Here is a 21367-nt window from a genome sequence, read left to right as displayed (position 1 = left end):
ATTTTGCTATTTATTCTTCTATTTATGGACCTCCATTGCCTATATTTTATGATATAAAGATAATAAAAGGCTGGAGGTGCAGCCTTGTCTTGGGGCTGGATGTTTGGTCTATTTTTCATTTATTCTCGGAAAGGTGCAATACTTTTATCTATTTAAGGAATCGTATGTAAACTAATTATCGTTCCTGTTCAGACAACCTCTCTTAATGAACCATTTATCACTTTGGTGGTTGGTTTACCGTCTTTCTTTTCTCTCTTTTTTTTGCTGCTGCTTCTTTTTTAATCTCTCCATCCTCCTTTGCCCTAGAAAAGGGGACTGGATGACCTTATCCATCATTAGGATTGATGAACACCTCACCCCTATTCCTAACAGACCCTTCTCTCCAACACACCCACATCTTCACTCCTTTCTGCTGGGTCCCCCACCTTTCTCTTTCACTTAAGTTTCGTTTTGCCCCATTTCTTTCTCTGCTTCTCTTTCAGTCTTAGGAACCTCAGGTGTGCGGGGTGAGGTGAGCGACCATCCCATGGACCGCCTCAGGCATTCCCATCAGGAACTCAGGCATTCGTGGGTCCATTCATTCTTTCTGTCACTCTTTTATTGCAATATTTATTCTTTCACTTATGGGCCTCAGGTGCACAGAATGGGATCACCTAGCATCTGTGGTTCCTGGAGCCTTCTCGGCACCAGTCCACGTAGGGCCCCTTTGGTTCATTAATTCCTTGCACTGGTGATTTGCGGGAGGACTTATTTCACTCTCTCAGGAGCCCAGTTTTGAATCACTCACGATTCCTGGTGCATGGTGCCTTCTCATCTTTTTGTTCTAGCATGGCCTTCTCTCTCGTAATTTATGTACATATTTATTTATTCATTCAATATGTTTTTATGGCTAATATCCATCTTGTCTTAATTGTCTATGCCCCTCCTCTGTCCTCACTGGCTCTTTTGGCAATTCTTCGATTCTCAAGAGCCTCAGGTGCAGAGACTAATTCATCTAAGTCCCCTTCCTCATTCATTCATTCATTCACACAGCCATCCCCTTATTTATTCTTTCTTTCTGATGAACTTCAGCTTTTACTAGTTTTTATATTTAGTGAATAATATGTTTATTAAGTACTTATCCAGGAACTGCCTTTTTTCTTCCATCCGTCTATTTTCATTTCTTCTCCCATATCTTTCTTTCTCCCCATCTCCCCTTCAACTTTTCAAACGCCTTTCCTTGCCTTCTTGTGGAATCGTGTGTTTATTCCTTCAGGCTTCTATTTACGTATTGTTCTTTTTACTATTTATCAACCCGGGCCAGACATCTGAATGAGTGCGGATGATCTGTGCGACATCTGAATGAGTGCGGATGATCTGTGCGACATCTGAATGAATGCGGATGATCTGTGCTAAACCAGGCCCCTCTCACACACTTCACTGACATACTTATTATCTTTTTTACTTCTTTATAAAAACTTTTTATTTTTTTCCCTCCCATCTTAATTAATTATTCTTTTCCACCAGTCTTTCAGGCTTTTTTCTTACTGCCTGTCTTTCTTTTGGAGATTGGGCACCAGGAAGTGGCTGAACCCTAACACGCCTCGCAACATCAGCCTCACTGGTCACTGCAATTTTTTTTTTCTCAGTCATTCATGCATTCATGTGCCCATTCAGGCTTCCTATCTCTTTGATAATGGTTTTTACACTTCTAGATGGCAGGGTACCTAATTGGATACATGATAATATACAAGCAATGGGTCCTCCCCTCCCTAGCCTCTCTGAGGTCCTCCCTTACTTATTTCGGCTTTGACCTGCCTCCTGGTTGGGTGGGTGGTGACCCATCTCAGAAGCCCAGATGTGAATTCACCCATGCGCATGGTTCACGCCCCTCACATTCCTATTCCTAGAATACCTCTCTCTTATATACGCATTTATCTATTAGTACATTCCTTTTTCTCTTTGCATTTCTAATCTGACTTCTGCTTGTCGTTTCTTTCCCATTTTCAGTTTCACTGTTTCTCTCTTTTACTCTCTCTCTTTCTTGTATTCTTTGGAGCTCAGGTGCCACGACCTGATGGAGCCTAATGTCACCTGCAAACAGCACCCCCGGGCCCTTCAGCTCCGCCTCTCAGTCAGTCTTTCCCTCTGGCTTTCCTTCCTTCACACCATTCTTCCTTCCTGCTTTTGTTTTTCTTTTTATTAGGTATTTACTCCTCTACTAATGGAGAGCGTGCTCAGATTTTGACCCATTCTGACCCACAGTTTGGATTCCTAGCCTCGCCTTCTTCCGAGGACCTACTCACTTATCACCTTTTTTATCCTCTCTCTTTCATTGCAACTTTGCACGTCTCCTCCTTTCTCGCTTGTCTTCTTTCATCGTCCTGGAGCTTTGGTGTGACCACGGCCTCTCCCCCTCCTCACTGCATGCTGTCTCTGTCTCTTTAGATGCTCGCTCACTCGTTTATTGAGATATTTATTGTTTTTTGATAGTCCTGTGGCTTTCAGGGTCGGACTAACCACAGCCCTCGAGTCATGACCGTCTGTTGCTCAACTGCTAGCACTGCCTGCTTTTGTATGTTTATCCATTCACCCACTAATATTTTTCTGGACTTCACACCCATTACTTTTTCTTCCACATTTCTAGATTTTTATTTAGATATTTTATTCTCCTTTTTAATCCTTTCATGGAACAGACCTCAGTTCGCAGGACTGGATGACTCAAAACCCTTTCTGCCATGCTCCCTTCTGGATCCAGGTATGTCCACTGCTCACTCATCCTCCCCTTCATTTTTTTCTCTTTTTTTTTTTTTTAACTTTCATTTCAGTCTTTATTCATGTGTGCCCAGAATTAGAAAACTTTGGGTTAAAGTTAAATCTCATCTCTGGTTCCCTGGGTCTTTTTTCATTTTTAACTATTCTTTGAGCTCTTCCTCTAGTGTTTTCTCTTTTTTTCTACTGCCAAGAGCACGTATTTGGATTAATCCTAATGCTTGGCTTATAATAACCTGACATAGTCCTCCTTATGGGGAGTATTTTTCTCACCTCCTAATTTTAAAAGTTACCTTATTTTTTACATATTAATTTGCATCTTTCCATTTTCCTTGCCGCTTTCAATCCCTGGTACCCTCTCTCCCATCTGTTCACTTTGATGGGCTTCACCTTCCCAGCCTCAGCCCTGGTTTACACGTCCAGACTCCTCATTCTCTCTTTCTGTCATGTAGGTGTTCCTTCTTTTATGGACAAGCGATAGGTGCTATGCATTTGAATTGCTTGTGTGCCTTAGTCCAGGATAACCGGATACCGGTTTCTGCATGGCCCTATTTACATACTGATTCCATGCTTCATCGACTTATCTATTGATCTGTGATATATCCAGCTGGATCTCATTCAGGGTACACTCCTTTACACTATTTATTCGTTTATTCATTCTCTCGTGCCTGCATTCATTTATTCATCCACTCGCTTCTTTGGATCAGGTAACAGAGCCCAGCAAAACGCCTTCCCAACCAGAACAGTAGGGCATTCACAGTACTCTGACCTCCCACCCGCTCTCATCCTGCTGAGCACCAAGGAGCACAGAACCCACAGTCCTTGACACGTAAGCATGGCAGATGCAGGCACAGGCAGAACACGTGTTAGAGCAGCCAGACCCCCACCCCGGGGCCCACACCCTGTGCACACAGGGGTCGGGCTCCCCAGGCCCGCTGGTGGGGCAGGCGCTTCCCCAAGGACCCCTGTGAATGGTCATCCCTATGAGAAACCTGTTTCAAGACCCAAGAGTACACAGAGACACACATGGTATATACAACCTCCCTGGTGGGAGACGACGGACAGAGTTCATCTGAAAGCAGACGGCTTTGTCTATAGTCACACACACAAAAATATATTTTGGCCTTTCAGCAAATAAAAAAGGAACTACCCATCATTATTGCTAAGCGTCCCAGTCCCAAACAATAAAAAGCTTGAAGAGGTTTGGCCCGAAGCTTTGAAGACAGAAAGTCTGTCCATTGGGACATTTCAAGGGGGGAGGCAAGCGAAGATTATTGGAGCTCGGAGACGGCTTCAGAGGCTGGTGCCACTGCCTGCGTTTTCTCCTTGGCCCATCGAAGGGCCCCCCAGCTAGGCCACTTCCATCCTAGTTTGCCCTGCCACACAAGAGCCAAAGTGGGGCTCGGTCATGAAAGGGCCATTGACTTCCTTTGTGAAAGAGGAGCAATTCTGTGGGGGTCTGGCACTTGAGGCCACCTGTAGAATCCCTTTGCCACAGAGATGCCATGAGGAGGGTGGGGGTGCGCCTCTGAACGCAAGCCCGCAAGGTCCACACTCAGCTTGGCTCCCTGGGCACCCCCTTCTGGGCGGGGACCTCCGACCAGTGCTCACCCATCCCTCCCCACGAGGCTGTCGGGGCGGCACCCGCCTCCATCGGTGACCAGCCTCCCATGTGCCCCCCACACCCCCAACAACTTACGATTGTGGGGCCAGAGGGTGCTGGGGTGGCGGGTTCGAGGTCCTGGACCACGGAGGATTCCAGATGATGGCTTCGGCTGGAACGAGAAAGCACCGGGTCACTCAGAGAATCTCACCCAACGGAAGCAGAGGCGCCCCAACTTCAAGGGTGGAACTGATGAAATCAAGCCTTTCTCTCCTCTTTACACTCACTCACGAGCGCTCTCACCTGCCAAGCTCCCCTTCTCCCAGCTCCAGGTATATCTGGAGCTGACAGGGGCTGGCGTGGACATGACCCCAAGGCCCTCAGGGTGGGCTGTTGCCACCCGTGCTGCCAGACGCTGTCTCACAGAACCCAGAGGCTCGGAGTCACTGCGTGAGTGACAGCTGGAGCTGGACACACTCAAAGGCTGCATAGAAGGCTTCCTGGAAGCGCATTCTACCAGGAAGAAGGGCGCTGCGGGCACAGCTGAACCAGGGTCAGCGTGTGCAGGGTAGCGTGCGCATGATGAGGGGCGAGGGCAGCGGGCCCTGGCTGAGACTAGGGAAGTACGCTGAGGACCACGCCAGGGTTGTGGGGTCCTGAATAAGCAGCATGTCCTAAAACCACGAGATGGAAGATGAAGGGACAGGGCTGCCCGGACAGACGGCTTCACCTGAACAATTTACCCACAAGTTTTCACCAGCCCCATATAAGAAGCCCTGACCAGGCTTGTCAAATCTTTGACATCAAGTATTTGCCTTAAAGTTTAAAAAGAACGAGCTGACCAGTGATAGACACGTGTCATTATACATCTGTCAAAACCCACAGACTGTAGGATACAAAGAACAATAGAAACCATGGATTTCAGTTAACAGCTACATTCTCAAGGTCAGCTCATCCATGGCAACGAGTGCGCCACGCTGATGCCAGATGTTGACCTCGGGGGAAACGGGGGTAGGGGGCAGGTGACGGGCATGCTCTATATTTGCCATTCACTTTTTCTATAAATCTAAAACTGCTCAGAAAAAAAAAAAAAAAAGGTTAGTCATTTTCTAAAAATATGTTAAGGGAGTTGATGTTGAACATATACCCAGGAGGCTCTGGTAGGTAAGTGTGGCCAACAGGTGGTCTGTGATGACTAAGGGGGGTTTGGTGTGTTTTTTGTTTTTTGTTTTTTATACTGAAGCATAGTTGATGTTTACAATATTGTGTTAGTTTCAAGTGTACAGCAAAGTGACTCAGTGATGCAAATACATGTATCTATTCTTTTCCAGATTCTTTTCCATGATAGGTTATCACAGGGTATTCAATAGAGTTCTCTTGTGCTACACAGAAGGTCCCTGTTAATTCTATCTGATGACTGAGGTTTGATCGGCACTGTAAGGTGAGGAGGGAGCCAAATCAAGGCAAGAATGAGAAATTAAAACTTGAGAAAAGGAAGAAAGAACAAGGAGAGTCCAGTAGCCCTCCAAGGAAACCCAAGGAAGGAAGAGGTCCTCTCCAAGTCCCCTGCCCTGACTTAAGCCATCTGGGTACTTCAACCCCCTTGCCCATGGTTCACTCACTGGGGTGCCCAAGACTTGGCCAGGGCCCCAGGGGGCTCACCTCTTGCTTCCAAGCCTCCTGAGAATTCCTCCCCTGACCTTGAGCTTCCCAAACACTCTATTCCCCTGACTGGTTGATTTTATAAGCAAAAAACAGGAAGTCTTTTTAAAAAACCAGAGTTAATCAAGCAGTCATCAGCCCATGGGTGACCAGGGTACACTGGTTATCTAAGGGCGCTCTGGGCCGTATTGCGGACCCCCCACTCTGGGAGAGTTTCCAGCCCTTCCTCAGAGACCCATGAGCACCCAGGGGTGGCCCTGTCACCATCTCTACAGTCCTAAGAGCACGGCCGGGCTCTAGACCCGGAACACACGGCAAGACCACAGTCACTGCCCTTTCCCACAGGCCAAAGAGGTAGGAAAGGGCTCTGCTATGTCTTTCCGCTTTGGTTCTCTTTGGTGTCTTTTAATAGGACTGGGGAAATCAGAAGCAGCTCAGGGCACCTGGGTTTTTTTTCCTGCTTCTTTCCCCAGGGACCCCGGGAGCCCTCAGAGTTTCCTGGTTGTTCGTACTCAACTTTCACGCAGACCCCCGGGCTGCGACTAAAGACGTTGCCCCGGCAAAGTCATGCCTTGGTTTCTGAGCTCCGTGTGTCCCAGCCCTGCGACCGTGGTGATGGATCAGCCCTGTGGTGCTGGGCTGCAATCGTGACAGATGAAGACATTGCAGAGATGAGTCAGTGTCTGGAACCAGAGGAAAACACGAGCTTCCTTTTAGGGTCCAGAGGAACAATTGTCGCAAGCAACATTGATCGGAGAACTCATAAACGCACGTGCTGCGCTCAGGATGCATGCAGGAAGCCCTGCTGACTACACCAAAATCATCCTCCAGAGCGTACGAGGCTTAGAAAACCCTAGCTCTGCTTCTCAGGAAATGTTTTCTTTTTCTTTTTACTGAAGTATGGTTGATTAGCAACACTGCTACTTCCTGCAGTACAGCACAGTGATACATATATTTACGTTCTTTTCTTAATATTGTTTTCCACTACGGTTTATCATAGGATATTTTTTTTTTAATCGGAGGATACCTGCTTTACAATGTTGTGTTAGTTTCTGCTGTTCAATATCATCAATTAGCTACATGTATACTGCCTCTCAAGATTTTTAAAGTTCCTCGATTCTAGGGGCAAATGGGACCTCCTTGATCTGGCATGTCTGGTACAAATCATTTGTGGATCACTCATAATTACATATGTGTGTGTGTGTGTGTATATATATATATGAGACTGACTTGTGTTGTAGGGCAGAAACCAACGCAACACTGAAGAGCAATTTTCCTCTAATTAAAAAATAGATTTAAAGAAATAAAATTTTTAAAGAATTTTTCCTACTGTAATATATTTCTCCCCCCAAACCTTTTACTATTTACTAATCAATCTACTTTTCTTCTATACAATAAATACTGTATTGAAATTGAAAAAAATACATATATATCATTTGTGGGTGTTGAGTGCAGGGGAAAGATGGAAAAGGACGATTTTTTCATAAAATGTTGATTCTCAGAAATAGAAGCCTGCAGTTTATCCAACAGTCATCAGCCTCGCCCTCCTACCTGTTGAGGAGAGACCACCCCCTCACAACTTTCCCCAACAGATGCAAGCTCTTGGCGGACCTCATTTCCTGTACCTTTGTGAAGGCCAGGGCCCTGAACATTACGGGCTCATTTATGAAAATAGGAGAGGTAATTGGGACAGCTTTTGAAATCACGTCCCCCCCGCACCAACCTCTCACCGGCCCCCATCAGTCCTCTAATTTTAGTCGGCCAGGGAATGGGGGCTGTTTACATACGCCTCTTCCTGGAATTTCACTCTTTGCTTCAGGAGTGGGCAATTAGAGAGAATTAAGGCCTATTTGGCGTATGTTTACCGTTAATGGATAGAGTGGCAGAGGCACTTGGGAAGGCAGGCTGCCGGTCTAATTGAAGCTGGCAATTTCCCGATCCCTCATTTCAGCTCGCAGGTATTGTAGCAACCAAGGTCAGCAAACAAAGGCTGTAGCCCACCATGGTGATCACGGGTGCAGGCCTGGCCGTGGGTTTGTGCGCTCTTTATTACCATGCACCGAAGCACAAAGAGACAGCTAGAGATGTTTGCAAAACTGAGTCTGGGATGGGCAGCGGGGCAGGCGACTGATCGCTTTTCCAGAACTTTGCCTCTCTGCCTGATGGCTTTTTCAGGAAGTTCTCCGCGGACCGGGCCAAGGCACCCACGGAGGTACCGCGGAGGGTCTCCTGACCGAAAGGCCCCGGGGCGAGCCGCAGGGAAGGGTGCGGCCTGGCACACCCTCCTGGGACCGCAGCCACGGGCCAGGCTCATTACACGGCCCAGAAAGGTGTTCCAGGCTTGGCCGGCGGCCCACCTGTGTGGAAGAATAGTCCACTGAGCTGCTCTGGGCCACGAGCCTTATTAGGATCCGTGTTCACAAAGAGCTGACCGAGAGGACTGGTTGACGACTGCCAACCCTGCTGCCTGGCCACGGGCGGTGGGCTTCACACCCAGCTCCCTCAGGTCTCTGCTTTCCTTGTCTTGAAAGTAAAAGAGGGTGGAGAGACAGAAGACCAGTGATCTCCAGCCCTCTGACTCTCAAGACTCAGCAAACAAACCCCTGAGCAGCTGGAAGGAACTCAGGGCCCAATGGACCCTGAGGTGACCGTGATCCTGCACTGCCCCCATTTCACAGATAGGAAAACTGAGGCCCATCAGGGACCAAGGTCATAGTCACAGTGGGACCTGAGCATAGGCTGGAACCAGGTCCCTAGAAGACCAATGCAGAGCTGCTGCCTGACCCTGGGGCACCCAAAGTGCCCAATCTGGACTCTCTCCTCTGACTGACCAGGCCTGAGTAGCAGGGGGTCCCTGCCCCCAGCCAGGAGGCCAGTAGGGGCCCAATTTGAACACCTAGGGACCCCCATCCCCTCCTCTGGTGAAAGAGCCCTTGTCTTTCTAGCGCCAACATCCCTGGCTTCTTCTGCTTCACTAAATACAGACAACTGAAAGGCTACTGCCTCATTTTACAGATGGGGAAACTGAGGCCCAGAAGCCAGCAGCAACAAAGTCACCAGCAGAGACTCAGAACCAGGATGCTTTCATCCCATGGCAGGGACTCTGCCCTGGGTTCCTCCAGAAAGCGAGAGTGCCAACTTGATTCCCTCCAGCTCAGAAGGCCCCCGTGCTTAGGGTGGCCCCGACCCTGAGCCCCCTGCTGACTGCCCACCTCTCTCACCTTTCCTAAGTGGATCTCGGAGCCACAGAAGCCCCAGTTTCCTAACCCGAAGGAATGACTTGACCCCCCACTCCACGGAACAGCCCAGAGAAGGGCTGGAAGGGCCAGCACGGCTGTAAGTCTGGACGGCCAGCACACACGTGCGCCAATCTCTGCCCACCCCCGACCAGCCTTCTCCCCAGCTTTCCACCCTGGACTCCTGTCTCCTTTGGCTGTTTCTCAGGCATCAGGCCCGTTTGATCAGATTCTTGTTTACAGGCAGGGCGACTCGCTTCCCCCTCCTGAGAAACTTGCAAAGAGAAAGCCCCGGGTCGGGGGAGTCCGGGCTGGTCTGGGGTCGCGCGGACGGGGCAGCTAGCTGGACATGCTTTGTGCGGCCTCTCGTTTATGCGCCTCGGAGCCCCCACCATGCACACAAGGGCGAGGGGCCCCGCCGTAGCCCCCGGAGGGAACACACACGCACACACACACACACTCTGTTTCAGGGGGAGGTAATTGAGGTTTCCTCTTTTCATGTGAAGAAAGGGCACCTTCTATTGAGAGAATGTATTCACAGAACCTGGGAAAACTCATCTGCGCTGGGCCTCCCAATTATCCCCAGGTGGCTGTTCTCCGTGGGGGGCTCCCCACATTCCTTCTGCGGGGCCTTTGTCTCCATCTGCACCGCCCTGGGAGCTCCCAGGCTAAGTCCCCTCCTTAAACCCCTGCCAAAGACCCTATTCACTCTGCAAAGAGACGCCCGGCAGAAGGTGGTGGGCAGCCTTCCTCCCCCGCCACCCTGGCCCCCCGACTCCCAGGAAGGAGGACTTAAGAACCCTCCATCTGGATTTTTGTTGAAGCCCAAAGAAATTGGAGAGCAATTAGGAGAGTCATGACTACACCCTCCACCACTCTCCTCTCCCTTAATTAATTCCTCTCTCTCTCTCTCTCTCTCACACATACACACACACACACACACACACACACACACCCTTCCCAAGTTGGGGCCTGCCCCGGCCTCGGCCGTCCTGCACCTGCTCTGCCTGCAGGCCCCTCACGACCGCCGAGGCCCTTGGTGAGTTCCCCAAAGGCGGGGATAAGGGGCCAAGTATCTAAAATCTGGAAGGCACTAGGAATTCAAGGATGTGTGGGCATTCAGAAATGAGCCTCTTGGGCACTGCTAGCATGTCGCCTGGGCACTGACTGAGGAGGGGACCCTCGACCTCTGCTGGATCCAAGTGAACTTGAGATCCCTCCTGCTGCTGCTGCAGCATGTGGGGAGGGGGGAGCTGTGCCTGGGAGTGGACACTGTAGAGGGCTGACCTCCTCCTGGTGGATTTCCAAGGGTCCCTTCATTCTCTTCCCTCCTGGCCCCAAAACACTGACTCATGCCACGCCCCATAACGGGGCGCTACCTCAGCTTAACTCCTGCCATAAACACCCACCGAAAAAATGGCCCAGCCTCCCGAAGCCATAGGCAGGCAGCTGGGACTTGGGGCTGCCCACTGGAACTAGGGGGAGGTGCCCCAGAGTGAAAGCCTCCACTCCTTCCCCTACAGACCATTCTCTTCCTTTCAACATGGGGACCCCATGCTTCAGATGGCCTCATTTGGAAAGCTGTAACTAACTCTTTTCCAGAATTTTCCATCTGTTCAAACCGGGGATGGGAGACCAAGGTAGTCAGACTCCTTTAAGTCCTTCTTTAGGACAGGGGGCAGAGCTCAAAGCCGCAGATGGAAAAAGGAACCAGTTCTTGGGGCTCATTTGCAACTTGTTAAATGTCAGTCTTCTAAAAGAAAATGCTCCCAGCACCCCAGACCTTCTGATTCAGCTCACAATGGCGGCTTCTACACTGTCCACTGCCCTTTAACCCTTTGGGGCCTTAATTTGTTTCCCTCCACAACCCCTTCTGTGTAAAGCTGCCTTCCTCTTTTCAAGGAAAAATTCATTAGCAAGCTCATTAAAGACGGGTGATTTTTTTTTTTTTTCTTTCTGGAAGTCAGATTGGTCATAAAAAAAAAAAAACCACACACATTTAAGTTCCTTCATGTAAATGAATGAATAAGAAACACATGCCTCCCGTTGCCCTTAAGTCTTGCCAGTTTTTTACATTATTTGGAGAAATGTGCTTGGAAATACATTTGGGGTTTGAGTCACGAGTCAGGAGACACTGGGTCAGGGGCCCTGAAAGCTGCCATCAGTCCCACAAGCAACCTGCAGGTGGGAGACTGAGGGCGAGAAAGGGGGCATTTTCTTGCTTTCCAGACGCGCAGAGGCGCAGCTATGCTCTCAGCCCCCGTCCCAATCCCCCTCCACGGTCGGGGAAGCAGGTGGGGCCCGAGGACCAGCTTTCCAGCAAGACCACCATCTCTTCCCGATACCTGTGCGCACCCAGAAGCATTCAGCTAGAGGCGGCCCTGAGGACCGGCCCAGCACCACGACAAACGCCCAGGGAACCCCTCCCACCGTCTGGCTGGCTGGCTAGGGCCTCATTTTCACCCCTTACTGCTCAGGGATGGGCCAATCCACCAAAAAGGAATATTCCTGAAAATGATCCTTTCTTCCAACACTGGACAATGGCAGGTGGATACGTTTCAGCTTCTTCAAATGAAGAGCTTGACCTAGTATACCTATTACTCTATTTTCTGAGTGAAAAGTGTCCAGCTCTTTGCGACCCCATGGACTCTATGGTCCGGAATTCTCCAGGCCAGAATATTGGAGTGGGTAGCCTTTTCCTTCTCCAGGGGATCTTCCCAACCCAGGAATCAAACCCAGGTCTCCCACATTGCAGGTGGATTCTTTACCAGCTGAGGCACAAGGGAAGCCCAAGAATACTAGAGTGGGTAGCCTATCCCTTCTCCAGCAGATCTTCCTGACCCACGAATCGAACCAGGATCTCCTGCATTGCAGGAGGATTCTTTACCAACTGAGCTATCAGGGAAGCCCCCATTTTCTGCATGCTGCTGCTGCTGCTGCGGTGTCGCTTCAGTCGTGTCCAACTGTGCGACCCCAGAGACTGCAGCCCACCAGGCTCCCCTGTCCCTGGGATTCTCCAGGCAAGAACACTGGAGTGGGTTGCCATTTCCTTCTCCAATGCAGGAGAGTGAAAAGTGAAAGTGAAGTCGCTCAGTTGTGTCGGACTCTTCACGACCCCATGGACTGCAGCCTACCAGGCTCCTCTGTCCATGGGATTTGCCAGACAAGAATACTGGAGTGGGGTGCCATTGCCTTCTCCGATTTTCTGCATAATGACACACAAAATCCAAAATATGTGTTTGCCTGAGACTGAGCATTCACCAAAGCCTCTAAAATTCACCACAGCCCAAAGACAGGCCATCCCAAATACCGAGGAGGAGAAGGGGCGGGGGGCTGGCAAAGTCTGGGACTGGCTGGGAATCGGCCTCCATCCTGACTCTGCCCGTCAGCCCAGCCCACCTGGAGGGGCTCCCGAGACGTCCCCGAGGAGGGAGGCGTCCAGGAACCGTGGGCATTTGGCTCTAACGAATCACATAGATCTTTCTGGTAAGCTCCGGATACAACATCCCGGAGCCCGCATCCTGCCCTTTGTAAAGATCCCCTCCCGGGCTCCGTTCCACATCATCATGTTTGCAGGTGGCAAATGCCAGCCTCGGAGTAAATGTCAAGGGGTGGAGACCGCCTGGTGCCCGCTCCCTGGAATCAGGCCTGGGCACACGCTCTCCACCTCTCTGCAACCTCTGGGGAGTGGAAACAAGTGGACAAAGGGGTCAGCCCCCTGTATGGACACGTCTTCCCTTCTCGCCTGCTCAAAATACCATCCCCAGCCCATTCCCCACTCAGGGCAGGAGGGCAGGACTGTGGAAGAGCTGGCCCCCAAATCTGGTTGATGCAAGAGCCTTACAGAAGCTGGGATGGAACCCAGAGACCCTTGGGGAGTACGGGGGTCCATCCCCTCTGCTCACTGGGCTACAGGGCTCATAAAGGCGGGTGCACCCCAAGACAGGGCTCCCAGCTCCAACGTGGTCCCTGTTTCCTCTCACAGAGACCCTGTGTGGAGCATCAAGGCATGGGGACTGGGACAGGGCTAGGCCCACTTGAGCCTCCATAAACATCAAGGGAGTTGAGTCACCTCTACCCCATATCCAAGCCATCCCGGCCACTTAGGTGCCTTCATTCATTCACCCCAGGGGCTACCCTGAACGTCTCAGACATGCGCACAGAGCCAGCCACCTTCCACTGAGCTGCTGGCTGCGAAAACATCCCCAAAGCCCTGCCGTGGGCTCCTCTGCTGTGACCGCAGAAAGCAAGGTGCCCTCAGGGGAGCCCCCGTACCCCTGTCCACCTGACCTAGATGCCACATAGGCCACATCACCATATGGGACCCGCCCAGGCATCTGACTAGACCCTCTGGTCCTTAAGGCAAAGCTGGCCTCAGGCCCCTGGAGAAGAGCCCCACCCCCAGGCCCCCAAGGCTCCATCAACGCTTCTTGAATAAATGATGGTCCCATAAACAAATGTCGGGCCCAGAGAGCCTCATGGAGCTAAAACCCCAGCTTTCTTGTGCTCCACCATTACTGATTTTATTTACACACACAAAAACATTCCCACCCCGCTGCAATTTCAGGGGTGAGGAGACGAGGCCAAGGGAAGGACTCTCTCAAAAACCACTGTTTGATCAAAGGACATTATCAAAGCCTTGCGCGTGAGAACCCAGCATTCTCACAGCCACTGACGTTTCCATGGCGTATGGGCAGAAGCGCCCTTCCAGCTCCAGGCAGACAGGCATGGCTGTTTCCGCATCTCCAAAGGGGCCCGGGAGCTGGGCTTTAGGCGGAGGGCAAACGTCCTGCTATTCATCTCATTACCACACTCAGCAAAGCTCTGTGAGGACCTACTGTGTGTGTGCCTGGCCGGCGCTAGTTCTCAGGAGCCCAGACCCGAGGGAATGCTCCCCACTTACCGTGCTGGCACACAAGGGTCTCAGCTCCCAGCGGCTTCCAGAACGCCCGGCCCCGTGGTCGGGGTGGCAGAGAACTTGCCCTTGGAAGTGACCCCCTCCCAGGTTTGCATGTGGACCTCCTCGAACTGAGATATGTTTGAGTAAGCCTGATGAAATCGTGGTGTCTCAAAAAAGCGCGCAACTCACCCCAAGCCAGGCAGCAGCGTCGCAGCTCGGGGCAGGCGCAAGACGCCAGGTGACCCTGCGGAAGACGTGCTGCTCCAGGGCAGCTCCTCCACCTCCTCTGTCCAGGCGTTCACGATCCGGGGCCGCCGGGGCTCCTTGGTGTGGCGGAGGGGAACAGGCAGAACGTTAGAAGGACGACAAAGCGAGTCCCCCAGAAAAGCCACACACACACACACACACACACACACAAGACCCAGAAAAGGCAGAGAGCCTGGTCTCACCTGCCATCTGGTTTTCGGTGGAGGGAGGTGGCTCGTGGGGGCGGCAAGGATGGGAAGAGGTGTGGGAAGCAACAGGCCAGGGAGCAGCCCCCAGACGGGCCACAAGGCCTGGGGAGGCACGGGCGCCGAGCCTGGGACTCGCCGGGACACAGCGCTTGGGTGGGCAGACCTGGCAGGATGTGATCACAAAGAGTCTGGGGGGATTAGGATGGGGAGAAGAGGACAGGGCAAAAGCCTGGCTACAGCCCAGGGTCACTCAGAGCCTGGGAGGCCAGGCCCACGGGAAGAGGTACCTGAGGATGCTAGGGGGAGGTGGCCTGCCGGGTTTGGGGGGCTTGCGCCCCGGGCACTGGAGACCCACTGGAAACTTGAGTCACCCTGAGGGGGAAGGCCTTCTTGCACTGCGGGAGACAGGGAAAAGGCATGGAGGTGGGAGGTGGGCAGGGCAGCACGCGGGCAACCACAGGTGTGGGCTCGGCAAGGAAACCAACGTGTTAAGCAGAGTGGACGGCCGAGACGCAGAGGGTCCTGAACCCAGAGAAGGGGGCACAGGGAAGGGCACACAGGTCGGATCTGGCAAGCAGAGCCGGAGGGGCGGGGGGAAGCCAGAGGAAGAGCTGCCAGATAGAGGAGGAGCGAGGTGGGCAGCTGGGAAAGGTGAGGCCTGCAGGTCCCCTGGAGGTTCCCAGCCAGGGGCCCTTGGCGGTGGGCAGGCCCCCGCCCGCAAAGGTGGGGCGGGGGAGCTGGATGTAGTCCCAGGAGGAGGAGGGCATCCTGGAGGGAGGGGTCCAGCCCGCGGACCCCCAACTCAAGAGAGAGACCTGGTGCGGCCAGAGCCCAAGGGGACACATGCCACGGCTGCCCCGGCCCCCTCCTCAGTCCTGAACTCTAGGGCTGGGGGCCCATGACGACCATGCACATTCAGCTACAGGATTGGCGGGGAGGCCGGGCGAGCAGGAAGGGCTGGCTGGCTAGGACCTGCAGCTGAGCCCTGGAGAAGGGCAGGTTCGGGGCCCCCTCCCCAGGCTTCAGATTCAAAGGGGGCCACTCAACCACAGCAAGGCAAAGCAGGCCTGCCCCTCGCACCCCCCCGGCCTGCCTTCTCTACAGAGCAGGAGCATGCTGCTCCAACGCCCGGGAGCCAACAGGGCACCCTGGGCAGAAGCAACCCCCCGGCTCCCCACCCTGGGGAGGCAGAGGCCATCAAGGGACGCACTAGGGTGGCAGGTGCCCAGCCCGGGGCCAAGCCATGGGTTTGCTCAGCAAGGATCAACTGTTGGATGACGGGATGGATGCGTGAGTCCAGGAAGGGGTGAGACTGGTGGGGCCCCGCTCAAAAGGGGCTGGGGGTGGGGCAACACCCTCCACCCTTTAGACCTAACACTTCCCAGTGACTCCCACCTAGCAGCTCGGGTTTGACAGTCAAGTTCCTTCATTGACTCACCTGTCCAAACATACATCCCACATACTCTTACTGAGCCCCATTTTGTGCCGGCTGGTTCTGGGACACCCAAAGGAGGAGTGGGCTGGCCTAGGACGCCCCCCTGAGGGCCAGATGAGGAAATGGGAGTCGAGGAGAGAAGACGGATGGACCACAGAAGGGGGCAGTGAAAGCAGAAAAATAACAGAATAGTCAGAAGAACTGGGGGGAGCCTCCGGGATTGACTTAATGGTGGCTGTGCCCGCTGGGGCCCGGGAGTCCGGGGGCCCACACAGGAAGACCCGCAGGACCCCCGGGCTGGAGGAGTGGGGGCAGGTGTCCCGTGCCCACAGGGAGCTGGGAGCTGCATCAGTTCAGGCGCAGAAGGGGGGCCACAGAAACAAGGACACAGGTTAAAGCAGTCCACACCGTCCACTCGGGAGTCAGGAGCACAGACACCCCCTGCCAGCGGCCTCAGAAGATGAGTTCAACTGCCTTCCCCTCCTCCCTGGCTTCTCAAATGCTAAAATATTAATGACTTTGGGGCAGGTATTTTAGTTATTGATACGTATTTGAGGGTATGAAGGGTTCTATGGATTTTCTTTTTTCCTACTTAAATCCTTCTAGAAACACCAGGAGCTGCCCTCTAAGCTCTCTCCACAAACTGCACAGAGGAGGGCAGGTTTCGGTGGGACCCCCTATTCTCAGAAGTGCCCACCACATCCAGTCCCCCAGTCCGGGCAACATCTGGGGTCACCACCACCAAAAGCGATGGAGTGGTCCCAGCTGGCCGACTGTCATCTAGGGAGCTGGATGGGAGGCGGTTCTGCTGACTCAGGACGTGTCGAAATCTCATCCACCAACACCAGGGGACCTTTAGCCAAGAGGTAAGTTGAGGAAGGGAGGACCGGAAGTTTTCAACTAATCAAGTTTTCTTGCTCCAAACACTGCACTTCTCCGCACCCACTCCCTTTCCCCCACCCCATTTGGCGGAAGGTCTGGCTGGAGTCTGAGGTTTAAAACTGGAGTGATCCAATCGTGATTGATCTGCCTTCAGGTGAGGAACATCCAGAAGTTAGGGTTCATAAGGGCAAGTTTCTGACTCAGACACACCCTCCCTAAAGACAAGAAAGGGCTCCAGGGATTTCAAGAATGAGGGCAGAAAGAGAGGACTGACGGGCGGGGCGGGGCGCAGGACACGGGAACCGTTAGTGGGTACAGCGGGTGACGCCGGGTTCGGACACTGGATCCGAGTGGTCCCGACAGACCGCTGGGGTCTCTCATCATACAAGGGGCTGAGTGTGAGCCCCCACCTCTGCCCTTCTACGAGGATGGGGCTGTGCTGGGGCACCAATACCCATCCACTTCCTGACCTGAGGGGGCGTTCCACGGACGCTGGCTCGGCTACAATTGCACGGCGTCTACACCTAGGACTTACTTTTTCACCCAGGACTTACTTTTCCAGCTTTGGGAAGTCTTACAGGTTTAACACCGGGGAGCCCTAAGAATGAGTCCGGGGTGAGCCTGACCCACATCTCTGTCTCTCTGCTCCTGGAAAACTGATCCCAGAGGCCTGAGTCACCCTGGCCCATGGCTGGTCTGCACGCAGGGTCGAACAAAGGAACTCTCTGCAGAGCAGCCCTCATCTGTGGCCCAAAGCTGCCTGCAGCTTTCAACCTCACTCCATGCACTGCAAGCTGGGACAGAGGCAAAGGCTTGAATGGGGAGCAGAATGAGTCCCTGGGCTCCAGCACCAAAATGAGAAGTGTGGCTTCAGACCCTCTTCGCCCCTGCCCTGCAGCCGCGGTTCACCTCATTATGATAATCAGTGTGTCTCTCCTTCCCAGACAAAGAAGGCTCCTTATGAGATGAATATTGGAATCCAGCAGCTACCTCATTAAGGCCTACAGCCTCTTCCTTGACAAGGCCCAAGATTAGCCCTGTGTTCATTAAGGGAAAAGGGCAGAAAGTGGAATAGAACTGAAAAACACAGCTGGGGGGAGGGGGAGGGCTCTTTCTGCTCGCCATTCATTCACTGAAAGGCTCCATGTACCTTCGGGATTTAATCACCAGCGAGGGGGCCAGGAGAAGGGTTTAACCAGGATGCGGGAGGTAAAGAGGTTAAACCCGATAGAAGGAGTTAAAAACCTAAAATGGGGCAATTTGATTTGAAAGCTTCCTGGGACTTGTCACTGGGATAATCAATTGAAAACCTTTTTCCTGTTTACTTTCTTTTTGCCTAACCCCAGAAGGAACCTTTCTCTGGATGTGTTTTTTGGGGTGGGTTTTCGTATTTTCTAAGTCTCCCTTTGCTCCTGGTTTTTTTTTTTTTTTTTTTGTCTTAGGGGCACTTTTCTAGTCTTTGCTTCTTTCTTGCCCCCCCTTCCCCCACTTCTTTCTTCTCCCTTGCGCTCCTTCCTGTGGGAACTTAACCTACAAGAAAATTGGATGGCGACCTTGGCTGTACTTTCTCATGAACACTTAAGTGAATTTATTTCAAGTTCCTCGAATAGTGGGGACATGAGGTTTTACCTGCACGATGGCCCACCTGACCTGCCAGGTAAAGATAACTATTCTGCAACTGAGAGAAAGGTGGAAAAGCTTGGAAACACTGAGCTACCTCAAGGCCTCAGCTCTAGGTGGTTTGGGCTCCAACCCAGAGAAGATGCCAAGAGGCAGGTTCTGGAAGGTTCTGGAAGGGCTGGATACTCTTCTAGGAGAGGTTAAGAAGGAGGAGGGCCAGAGGCAGGTGACTCCGTACCGTCTACATACAGGTCAGGGGGTGGAGGGGATAGGGATGTCTGTCAACACCAGAGACCAGGAGCTGGGAAGACTGTGAGAGAAACACTGAATACGTGTCCGTGCGTCCGGGAGCCGGAAACATGTCTGGAGTTAAGCTCCAGAAAAGTCATTACCTGAGAGCTGGTGGAGTTCAACGGACCAGAGGAGACCACGAAGCGGTGGGTTGGAGGGGAAACGGAAGGTGAGGAAGGAAGACAGCGAATGTAGATAGGCTTTACAGGAGGCGGGGCTGCGGAAGGAAAGAGACAGAGGCTAGAAAGGAGGCCAGGAGAGGCCCGGAGGCTCAGAAGCTGCTGAGAAAGCAAAGTTAGGAATTTGGAGGGACTCGCTTGTGGCCGAAGGGCCAGGTCTGAGAAACTGGAGGGGCTGGGGCGGGGGGCCTCCTCTCCCTTTACTGTGTCAGACACCTCAGATGTCCTCATCTGAAGGCCGCTTGACAGCCTCTGTTCCCCTAGGAGGTACAGGCCAGCCCGGGGTCCGGACAGGGAGTTGTGAGGTTCAAATGAATTGATGGTTGCAAAAAGGCCTTTGCCAACTGCAAAGGGAGACATAAATGTCCCCTATAATTACTCACTGGTAGCAGGACGCTCAATTTTACAGCCCACTCAAATCTCACTGGGGCCTGAGTTTTCACTGACCATAAATTATGCGTCCTTACATTAAGGATGTAAAACCCAGTGGTGAAAGCTCCTGCCAGCCTTTGGAAGACAAAAGGTCCCTCCTAATAGCCTGGATTAACTCACAGCAGATCTCCGCCCACTTCATTTGCCACCTCCCAAGTCATCTTTCCACCTTCATTTGCCACATAATCCAATCAGCCCCTTTCAGAAGCCCGGGAGCTATTGTCTACACCAAGCCGGGTTTCTCTAAAGCGGCCCGAGTTGTTTTTGTCTCGTCCGGACAAAACTGGTTGGCTTAAAAGGGGAGGAAAGAAAGTGCTGGTCAAACGAGGACCCCAATTAGCTTCCAAGAGACTTGTTTTCATCATCTTTGTATCACATTCCAGGCCTGGTGTGCGGGGCATATTGTAGGCAGTCCAGAAAATGTTTGTTGAATTAATTCTGTTTTTATTTCTTCTGGAATTTATTTACTGAGTACAAACACACAGCACCTAGTGGGTGCTAGCTGTTATTACTGCGGGGGCGTGGGGGGGGGACAAGGCTGGGCATGTGATAATGAGGCACAGCCTCCTGGTGCTAAGTATCTCGCAATTTCCACAGCAATTTACAAAGCACTTTCATAGTGGTTACATCATTTGGCCTTCAAAAGCGCCATGTGGGGTAGATAAACGCGGGTGTTTTTTGTGTTGCTTTTTTTTTGCCCCCCTAATCCCCATTTAGGCCATGAAAAGAGCTGAGACTCAGGGAAGGTAAGCAATGTATTTGAGGTCACACCGTTATTGAGAGGTGGGACCGGCACATGGTACCAGCAGTGGGGCCACCCAAGACCCCCAAGACCACCCCGGGCAGCTGGGATTCCAAACAGGCTGTCCCATTGTCAAACGTTGGAGTGGAAATCAAAAGGCTCTTGGTAGAATTCTGGGGCAGGGGTGGGGGTAAGGGGCAGCCCCTGATGGCACCCAGGGTCCAACTCTGACCCCTTCTCTTGCCAGGAACGGAACAAAACGCTCACACTCCTCCAGCCTCAGCGACCTCACTCTAAGTGTGAGTCACTCCCATCCCACAGGGAGGGGGGCTCAGTTCTGTCTTCTTGCCCTCCACCTTTTAAAATTACTCAAATGGAGGCCACATTCATTCTCATTTGTAAACGAGGCGGCCTCGCTCACATGGACATCTGACATAGCAATAACATAGGCACAGAACATACAAAGCGCTCTGGAAATGACCACACGCCCCGTGCATGTCCTGACTCAGGTCAGCCCGAGCCCTGGCTGAGTATGGCCCCTACCTGGTACACCGAGAGCCCTGCGGACTGGGGTTGTCCGGAGCGCTGTGGGAGAATAAACGAGAAGCGTGAGACAGGTGAGGGGGGCGAGGGGGACGTGGTCGACCAACCTGTTTGGGAAAAACATTTACTGACCGCCTCTTCTATGCCTGGCCTTACCAGCTTCCCAGAATCGGACCAACACTCACAACACCCTGGGAGGTTGCTTTTCTCGATCCCAGTTCCCCAGAAAGGACGAGGAGATCTGGAAGAGGTGGGGATACCCCTGGCAGTTCAGTAGCATGGCCTCGGGAATCATGCTCCTTCCAGAAGCCCACCCTGGGCCTTGGAATTGCCAGGGAGATGCTGGCCGAGCCCTTGGCCCAGGTCTCCCTCCTGAGAAGTTCCCAAAGGGACCCTTCCTTTCAGACCATCCTGGGGATAATGACGGGGTGGACTGAGAAAGACTGACACCTCCCTGGGATGGTGAAACCTCCAGGTTGATGGAAGGTTAACAGAAGCAGACGCACATAGAAAAGCAAAGCATCAAGGCAAAAAGCACATCGAAAGTCCGAGGTTAGCCAGTGCCCCCTCACTAGGGCACTGGTTTCAACACTTAGCCAAGAGGGACAGCTGGTTGGTCAGTTCGGGTCCTCTTCA

General features: G+C 52.5%; 1 long non-coding RNA gene across 1 annotated transcript; it reads right to left on the bottom strand.

Annotated features, from left to right (window-relative positions):
• Nucleotides 1-2793: 2793 nt before the first annotated feature.
• On the bottom strand, nucleotides 2794-21023 carry MEG3 (maternally expressed 3 (non-protein coding)). The gene is given in 5 exon segments (NR_037684.1): nucleotides 2794-4127; nucleotides 4451-4526; nucleotides 14342-14475; nucleotides 18937-19052; nucleotides 20732-21023. It is a non-coding gene; the product is annotated as a maternally expressed 3 (non-protein coding) (long non-coding RNA).
• Nucleotides 21024-21367: the final 344 nt, after the last annotated feature.

The sequence above is a fragment of the Bos taurus genome, chromosome 21, assembly GCF_002263795.3.
Source record: "Bos taurus isolate L1 Dominette 01449 registration number 42190680 breed Hereford chromosome 21, ARS-UCD2.0, whole genome shotgun sequence".
In the NCBI taxonomy this organism is placed as follows: Eukaryota; Metazoa; Chordata; class Mammalia; order Artiodactyla; family Bovidae; genus Bos; species Bos taurus.
This window is presented reverse-complemented; position numbering and strand designations above follow the sequence as displayed.